Genomic DNA, 9,670 nt, shown 5'->3' on the forward strand with positions numbered 1-9,670 from the left:
TGTCAGCGACATACCAACGCAACAGGGAGCCAACCATGCATGTCAGTTTATGAGCAGTGTTACCTATTCACCACGACTGCTGTTATTGTACGTGTATGGGTGTACGCGCCTTACCTCGCCAAGTGCATCAAATCACTTGAGCACTTTAGTTAAGAACATGAAAAGATTTGCAAAATATCTGTCGACGCCCAGTGGGCGGTAAAAATGCTTTGCAAATCCTTCAGTCATGGATTTACAAAATCTGACCTGCAGTTTCTCGAGAATGAATGAATCAGAGTTGTTCAGGAGGATTGATTCCATATCCCAGATTTCACTATTATATTACTGGCTCCATTAATGTTTTGAATAATTTTCAAGTAAGAGCTGTAGGTATATCTTGGTTAAGAATGGAGACTGAAGCTTGTGGTAAGCCTTAGGGTCTTTTGAATTGTATCCCAATACAACAAGAATTATATTTCATGAGCTACTTTCAAATTATCTGGATTTTACAAGTGACTGGCACACATAATACATGGTAGTTTCAACACTCTGATTTTGATGTAAAACAATAGCATTCCCTGTAACTATCACAGCTTAGTTACATTCTAGATTTCCTGCCCTTCACATAAATTTAAAATGTCTATTACATGTAGTTTATTAACTACTGTGTTATTTATATATGTATATATATATATATATATATATATATATATATATATATATATATATATATATATATATATATATATATATATATATATATATATCATGTACCATTGTATACCAAAAATTTTAATTCATCATATGTATATATGTAGATGTATGTGTGAGTGTATGTTGGTATATGTGTTTTTTGTGTAGTACTGTGTATATATGCATATGTGTGTGTTCTTATATTTTCTCATTACTTGTAACTCCTATGCACTGTACATTTATTCTGCACCACAGAATTCACATACCACAATGTAATGAAATGTATATAGGAGAATGCCTCGTAAGTGTGTCACTTGTGCCTAATCCATTTGGTTTTCCGCAATGAAATATGTTTAAATCAAATCAGGCCTTAGGGCCTTTCAATAGAGGTTTAGCACTTTTTTTAAGTTTGAAATTTGTTTCAAATGTAGTTCTTTAGGAATTATATCTATCCATAACCAGTATTTGCGTATCACCAACATTCGTTTTGTCACCATTTATCTTTAGTTTTTTGTTGCTGAAAATACACTTAGACCATCAAGTAACACTTGCAGTTGTTGTTGTTTTGTATTGGCAAAAAGTAGTGAGTCACCGGGAAACAACACATGACAAATGTTTAAACCATTAAGTGTTATATTATAACTTTCAGATTTGATATGAAGTGGAAGATCATTGAGGAGTTTATTACATAATGTGGGAGACAAAATGCATCCTTGTCTTACCCCGATGTTTGAGTTAAAGGATTGTGAAATGCCCCTGTCGGTTTTCACTTCATTTTCACCTAATATCTTTGTTAGGAAGTAGTGATCTCTCAACTGAATCAAAGGTCTTTTGAAAGCCACAAAGCAACTGTATATCCTTTTTTTAACTTTTTGTAGAATATATTAATGTTTAAAGAACAAATACATTTTCTGATGTTCGGTATCCCCTTCTAAATCCAGACTGACAGTGGATAAAAGAGCAAACCCAACTCATTGAGCCTCTTAATCTGTGCTGGCCATCAGCATAGATTTAAACCATGTGGTCTAATGGAGGCTGACAAGTACTGGCGCTCTACATGGTCCAGCTTACGGTGTGGGTGATATGGCAGGAAGTATCATGTTACCTGATTTTGGTGGTATCGCTACATTTCACAGAAGTAAATACTTGATTGTTCACAAACGGTTACTTTAGTGAGTTGCCTCGATCTATTGTTAGCTACTCACACACACACAGTGAGTGAGTGAGTGAGTGAGTTATAATTTTACATCGCATCGACAATATTGCAGCATCACGATGAGAACAAATTGATTATAATAAAATTTCTGTCGTCAAAGGACAGTAAACCAGTAAGGCAATTATCACAGTGTAGACATAAAACTTACCTGGGCAATAGTAAAACAAAGACGTTTTCAGTACATGAGTTATTAGAAAGTGAAACCTGGCTAAAGACCACTGGCGACTAAAGCTAGACCACCTAACTGGGGATCATGGGGACTTACCACACACACACAGATTAAATGATTTGTTTGTACTATTTTTCCTTATTTTAGTTTATTTCATTCATAATAAGAAACAATAAGTAATAATTCACTTATCACAGTATGGATCATATTCTTTTATATCACTATTTGATGTTACGCATTTATTGTAGAAATTATAAATAAATGAATTCAAAATGTTTTAAATGTATAAGACATTAATTTGCCATTATTTGAAATGCAATATTCCCCAACTTTTAAACAATACATAGTAAAAATAGAGATTAGAATGCCTGTAACTGGCAGTATTTATGAAGAACATATTAGTCGATTAGTCCAATTTATAAGATATGCGCTTCAGTAGCATTGTATGTCTCCAGGTATCTCACATCATTTGGGGACAACAAGCAAAATAAAAAGAAATACTCTACCATGACAAAATAATACAGAGTATACACTAACTCGCAATTGTTCAAATAGAGGTTTCAAATCAAATAACATAAATCTGATTTTAACAGACTTTTTTAGGTGGTAATGCTTTTATCTAAACATTGTGCCCTTAACCCTGTGCCCTTGTTCTATTCAACAAACAGCCCAAACTGGGGACTCCAGGCAATATCCGATAACACTGACCCAGGTTGGTCCAACACGTCAGTTCTTCATGCGATACTGACGCCCTTGTAAGTCTCCTAGACCATAGAGAAATTTATAAGGAATCCAACTCAAGTCAAGAACGGTTTGACAAGTCTAGACTGTCTTACTTCTAGCCCTGAAAGTAAGCATTATTCTGGGCTCCTTTACATTTTATTTTGTAGATACATATTTTTAACTACGAAAATTTTATTAGTTTACTGACATCGATACTGCAACTGATGAAGCTATTTATAGCTCAAATAAGAATTTTGAAGTGTCGTCCATTGATGTCAATGTATCGATGACAAGTGAGGATATCATATAGTTATCGTTGTTGCCGCGCTATACTATAATAAAAATTATAATCAAGTTGACTAGTATGTACATTACTAAAATGAACATGTGCATGATCATGCACTTCGTAATATGTAATACTAATATTGTATTGTGTGGTGAACTTGGATCAGTGGTAACATGTGATATACACGTTCCATCAATGTTTCTCTTGGTTGGTCTATTCATGAGTACAAAATAAAAATAATAGAATTTAAAAAGGAGCACATAACAATTCTTTTTTTCATGCTGGTGCTGAGGCAATCTAGACTTTCCAATTCATTCTAGACTTGAGCTGGATTCCTTTTTTAATTTATTCTCTTGGGTCTGGGGGACAGACTACGTCACAGCTCGAACCACACAATAACAAGTCCGTTTTAGCAGCTGGGGTTTGGTTATATCATCTAACATGGCCATCTATGCTCTAAGGTAAACAAGAACCAAATTAGTGAGGGGTCCTTTATCATCCTTATTCGACTGCTTGTAAAAATCTGATATCTCAACTCACAGCTGGTAAAAATATATTTTGTGCTGAATATTCGAAACGGAGTGAGTTAGTTGGTACTACATATGTGTGTGGTTCCATTTTAAATGACTGCAACGCTCTAATTTGAAAACAAATTGTGTGTGCTGTTTAACGCCGTTCTCAGCATCAGTCAAGTGATATGGCGGCGGTCTGTTGTATAAGAAATATATTCAACTTGAAACCTGAATCTTGAATCTTGAAAGTTGTAACTTTTCCGCAAATAAGTATCACATGAAGTATACAGTACAGCAAATGCAATACACTCTATACCACATGCAGTATACAGAGTGTGTCGCCAGCTCGGCGCTGGGCAGGAGCACACATTTCCTATCCCTCTCCCTTAGGCAAACACCTCATGGGAGGTCATAGGTCAGGCGTGCACTCGTCAGTTGTCTTATACGGCCAAGAGTAAGATCTTCCGGACTAAAAGAGCTCACAACAGAACGTTATGAACCCGTGGACGGACTTGTGTTTTCAAGACGTATCAGGAAGAACTCCTACGGCAGATATAAGTTGGTTACCACTTCCTTACTGAAACATTAACTGAACTTATTGTCCTTTTTACGCATGTTTGGTGGGGCGACATTGCGACAACGAGCCATATTTTGACCTTGAAAATGTCGCGCGGTCGCATTGTCGCCCATTGGTAAAATAAAAAAGGGTTATCCAAAGAGCGACAATAATGCGACAAATGGCCAAAATGTCGCATTGTCGCGCTTTGGTTAATTTTGATACGTTTTGCTTGTTTGGAAAGGTGACTATGAGACAACGCGACAATGTACCTACCAGGATTCCACAGTAATCCGTGCAACTAAACTTGAGTTATGAAAGAAGCCTAACATGCCTATTAAAAGATTAAGCGTAAAAATGCGCCATTACAACTTCTGATTTCATAGCTCTTCAGGGGCGGGCGGGTAGCCTGGTGGTTAAAGCGTTCGCTCGTCACGCTGAAAACCCGGGTTTGATTCCCGACATGGGTACAATATGTGAAGTCCATTTCTGGTGTCCCCCGCCGTGATATTGCTGGAATATTGCTAAAAGCGGTGTTAAAAAATCAAACTCACTCACTCATAGCTCTTCAAGAAGCATTATCAATTATGGGATGGGTGATGAGTTCAACTGCATGCCGATGTCAGAGTCTGTGCCAATACATTTTGCCAAATGAATGACAAGTATTACCTGCAGGAACATATTATCGATACAGGACCATATGTTTTACAGACAAAGTGCTTTACGAGGACTGGAATCATTGTCTTTCCGTGTTTTGTTCAGGTGAACAAATGACTTATCCTTGCGGGTGTTTGCGACGGGTGCCAGCGGTGTTGGTGAATACGCTCATCTTTTCGCGAGCACACGTTATTAACGCCTGAACCACATCGGACTTTTATCCATCAATCTGATACGAAGTGATTTAACTGAAATACTGTTCAAAGTAGTGCTTAACTCTCTCATGGTATTGTGCGTATTGCAACTGTCAAACTTATGTGAAGTGATGTTATGTAATATGTACAAGAAAGCATATTCAATTATCCAGTTGACTTACTTAGACTATACTTGCGTCAGTGAATTTTATTAACGCCCAAAACCGCATTTGTTAAAAACATATAATAACAGATCAGATACACGCATGGTGCTTCGACTTACAACTATGTCCTCCAGTGGTGAGAATTTGCTGGGATCTGAGATTGTGGCGTTTCAAGTAACCATAGCACGTTCCATTTACCTGGCAAGTTCTCGCCCTTACGATGGATCCATGCCACAAGGTGACAACAGATGATTAATGTCCAGAAGATGACTAGCAGACCACGCATACATGATTTTTAAAAAAGAGAAAATTAGAGCATTACCACAATTAAATCGACTCATCTTGTAATTATAAGAGTTTGAAGATACCAAACTGCAATCGAGCCTATTAAGTTTCTGAAATTTGATTGCTTTTAAACATTTGTCTTTCTTGCTTCAATCATATCTACAATGTATTCATTACAAAACAAAAGCATGTCTTTGCAGCTCAGTATGATTCGGTCTACTTTCGCCTACAGTCACTGTACAGATTGAGTGAGTGAGGATGGTTTTACGCCGCTTTTAGCAAAATTCAAGCAATATCACGGTGGGGGACACCAGAAATGGGCTTCACACATTGTACCCATGTCGGGAATCGAACCCGGATCTTCGGCGTGACGAGCGAACGCTTTAACCACTAGGCTACCCGACTGCCCCTCACTGTACAGAGAAATAGTGATGTAGTGTGTAATGTGACAGAATGCCAGGAATGAAATATTTTGTAATAACATTGAGTATAGGATAAGTTAGACACAGTTATTAATATCAAGATATTAAAAATGCAACTGATCTAAAAAAACAAATAATTGTGTGTGTGTGTGTGTGTGTGTGTGTGTGTGTGTGTGTGTGTGTGTGTGTGTGTGTGTGTGTGTGTGTGTGTGTGTGTGTGTGTGTGTGTGTGTGTCTGGATCTTCGACGATATATTAAGTTGAAATTAAACTGAATTATATGTGCTGTTTACATATCAGAGTTTGCCAAATTGTTACAAAATGTTTGGCCACAGCAAGGCTACGTATTCACAACAGTTTGTGCTAGGCACAGTATAACTCATGATTCTGGACTGAGGGAGGGCCTATTCCTCCTTGTGGGTCACCTGCTTGGCAATATGAGACGGGAAAACTGCAGGGGTGAGGGCAGTTAAGTTGATGGTACAGACAGATAACAGAGATCATTTTAGAAATGTGAAACCTCATTCCACAAAGGAAGAGGCGAAAGCTGAAACTTTACAGAACAAAGGCAGTTATTTCTAGTTTCTTACTGACTCTCGGGGATACATTTAATATAACAATTGTGTGTGTGTGTGTGTGTGTGTGTGTGTGTGTGTGTGTGTGTGTGTGTGTGTGTGTGTGTGTGTGTGTGTGTGTGTGTGTGTTTGTGTGTGTGTGTGTGTTTGGGGGGGGGGGGGGGGGGGGGGGAATGTGTCTTGAGGAATGTATTTGTCTTTATATTCCGATATTTAAATTACTTTGAATATTTTATAACGACATTATGTCTCTCATAACCCTATCGGTATAATGGTACTTGTCTTCATTTTGTTTGGTATCGTATATGTACCGGCTGCCTGGGGGAGTCCACAATGTAACTGCAGCGGGTGAGCTTATAACAACATAAATCACTGTTGCATAAGGTTGTTTTGATAACACTGAAGGCAAAATGCCCTGTAGGCGAATGTAGACGACGCACTGGTGCATAAAGGCATTCTAAAGTTGTTTTGATAACCCTGTAAGGCGAACTGCACTGTTGACGAAAGTAGACGACGCCCTCTGTATGGTTTCACAGGAGGGATATCAAGTTTTGTTGAATTTCACACTTCAAGGTCTTAAACGATTGACCATTGCTGCATTTGGCGTTGGAGGGCGGGGGTGGTCAGGGGCCTGCAGAGGGTGTTTGGGATACTTGATCTTGAGTTCAGATAATTACAATAACAAACCAAAAAAAGTCAATTTTGTGTGAAAGTAGGTAAAAGACTCAATTAATAACAGTCCATCCTAAACGCTATAAGCAATATCTTACATTGTTTTACAGTTCATTTGAGAACTGACTTCCACTTTGTGTGAGTCTATTGGAGTATGAACCTTCATAGAGTGAGGGCCAAACTATATGAACGTCAGATTGTACACAAAGTGAAAGTCAATTCTTATAATTTTTATATCACTACTTATACCTAGCGGGATGCAGCGCTAGATCTATAGTGTGACGTCTTGGTTACACCGATAGCAAAACGACAACAAGCTGTATCGCGGAATAAGATATTTCCCCAAAATGAGAGGTTACATGAGCGTTTGTATACTCAACTTGCTTTTCAGAAACATCTGTTTAAGTTTGTTTTCAAGAAACATATTCCAATAATATCCCCATTAGATAAGAAAGGTCTGTTAAGAACTAATCCCAGTAAGTCAGTCAGAACGGCAGAGCGTTGTAATACATTTACATTAAGCTCAAGACGCACACACGCAGGCACGCACGCACGCTCGCACGTATGTATACTCAACTTGCTTTTCAGGAACATCTGTTTAAGTTTGTTTTCAAGAAACATATTCCAATAATATCCCCATTAGATAAGAAAGGTCTGTTAAGAACTAATCCCAGTAAGTCAGTCAGAACGGCAGAGCGTTGTAATACATTTACATTAAGCTCAAGACGCACGCACGCAGGCACGCACGCACGCACGCACGCACGCATTTGGGACCCAGGATAGAATGTGTTCACACCACCTCATTGCTGATCGGGAGCCGCAAATCGCTGTGCACTGTCGCGTCAGAAACCACGCCAGCAATCTATGATTGTGGGTTCGAATCCCGGTTCGGGCCGATCATGTTTCTCTCGTTCTCGTAGGTTTCATCAAAGTTGTAAACGTCTAAGACCTGCATCCATTCGAGCTTTCCTCCTACATTAAGATGACTCGCTGAGAAATAACTGGAATACTGTTGAAAGTGGCGTTAAACATGCCTCACTCACTCACTATTGCTGGTGGTGAGAGCCGGCAAAATTGGGCCACCTGTTTGCCGTGGTTGCGTCCCTGTGGCGGTGGAGGACGGAAGTCTGGTGGTCGAGGACACTGGTCCAAGGAGTAGCGTTCCTTTGCTTAATACACGACTTCGATCCATACTTCGCCTGGAGAGGTGGTAGGAAGCGCCCGTTAACATAAATGGACTGGTCATGCCAAAACCCTGAGCATGATACTTTCTTGCGTCATCACTATTTTGCTAGGACGTTTATATTTATGACTGAATTCTTTGAATATGCATTTGCAATATATTTTTGCAATATACTTGTTAAATTCAAAAGTTGCCTAGATGCCGGTGCCAGAAGGCGGTTGGTTTCGGGTCATTCTGGTAGGATCTATCGTTCGAATATATATTCTGCTTCAGTGTAACCCACTAGCATCCTTAATGTCGGCATCATCCATCGAGACACTCGATGGTGGGTAGAGAAATAGGGGTATGAATTATATTCGCCTCAACCATATGCATTGGACCCCCACTTAAAAAAAACGATCACATGAATGTGATTGTTCGGTCTCTTCGGAGGATGAGGATCCTTCGGCACCTCTTATCAATTTTGATAATGGGCCTCGATTTCCTATCACGTCTGCTCCAGATGATGGTCCTCTTAAATTTAATCTTTTTGTCATAGCAAATGGATTTGAAGGTTCAGCTGGCAAAGTGAAGGAAGTCAAAAAGCGGTGTCCTGGTTCCCTACTGATCGAATACCTTCATCCCACATTTCACTCATGACCAAATCACAAGCTAATGTTCCTGTTGAGGTTTGTCGTCAAAGGCCACTCAACTGTAGTAAAGGCATGTCCGAGACTGACATCTTGTCAGAGTTACATTCTCAAGGACTTACATATGATAGACGCTCCACAAGAGAGAAATCAAAATATACAGTCGAACACATATGTATTTACCTTTGGTCTTCCATCTTGTCCAGAATCACTATGGGTGGCTATTGTAACTTAACCCTCTTGCTGCCACGGGACCATATATGGTCCCTCACTTTTCACACCTTCTTGGAGCCACGGGATCAGAAATGGGACGTCATACACTGAGTGTACAAAAATAAAATTATAACCATCATCAACCGAATTATTATTTATAACATCGTGCAACTCATATTTTGCATAGTGCTATGGATTGCACAATATGGTGAGATTAGTAAAGTGGTTACTTCGCTTCTCGACCTTTTTTCAGCCATATTGAACTTCATGCGAATGACGGCGAATGATATATTATGCACCCATGTCACATCCACGAAGCTATTATACTATCAGACAGCCAATTTGAAAATGAAATGTATCAGACTGGCCAGTACCTTTCCCTACTGTAACGTTTAGTCCGTAACGGAAGCTATTTCTGTTCGAGTACTGCATATTATATCGACTAGCACTGTGTGTCGCAACGAAACGACAGTGCCGATTGTCTTTCAGTTTATGGTGATTTTCAGAAAGTCTAAGATATGGAAGATATGAAACGATAGCTTT

The sequence above is a fragment of the Haliotis cracherodii genome, unplaced genomic scaffold (assembly GCF_022045235.1).
Source record: "Haliotis cracherodii isolate W230 unplaced genomic scaffold, xgHalCrac1.p SCAF_10, whole genome shotgun sequence".
Taxonomy (NCBI): Eukaryota; Metazoa; Mollusca; class Gastropoda; order Lepetellida; family Haliotidae; genus Haliotis; species Haliotis cracherodii.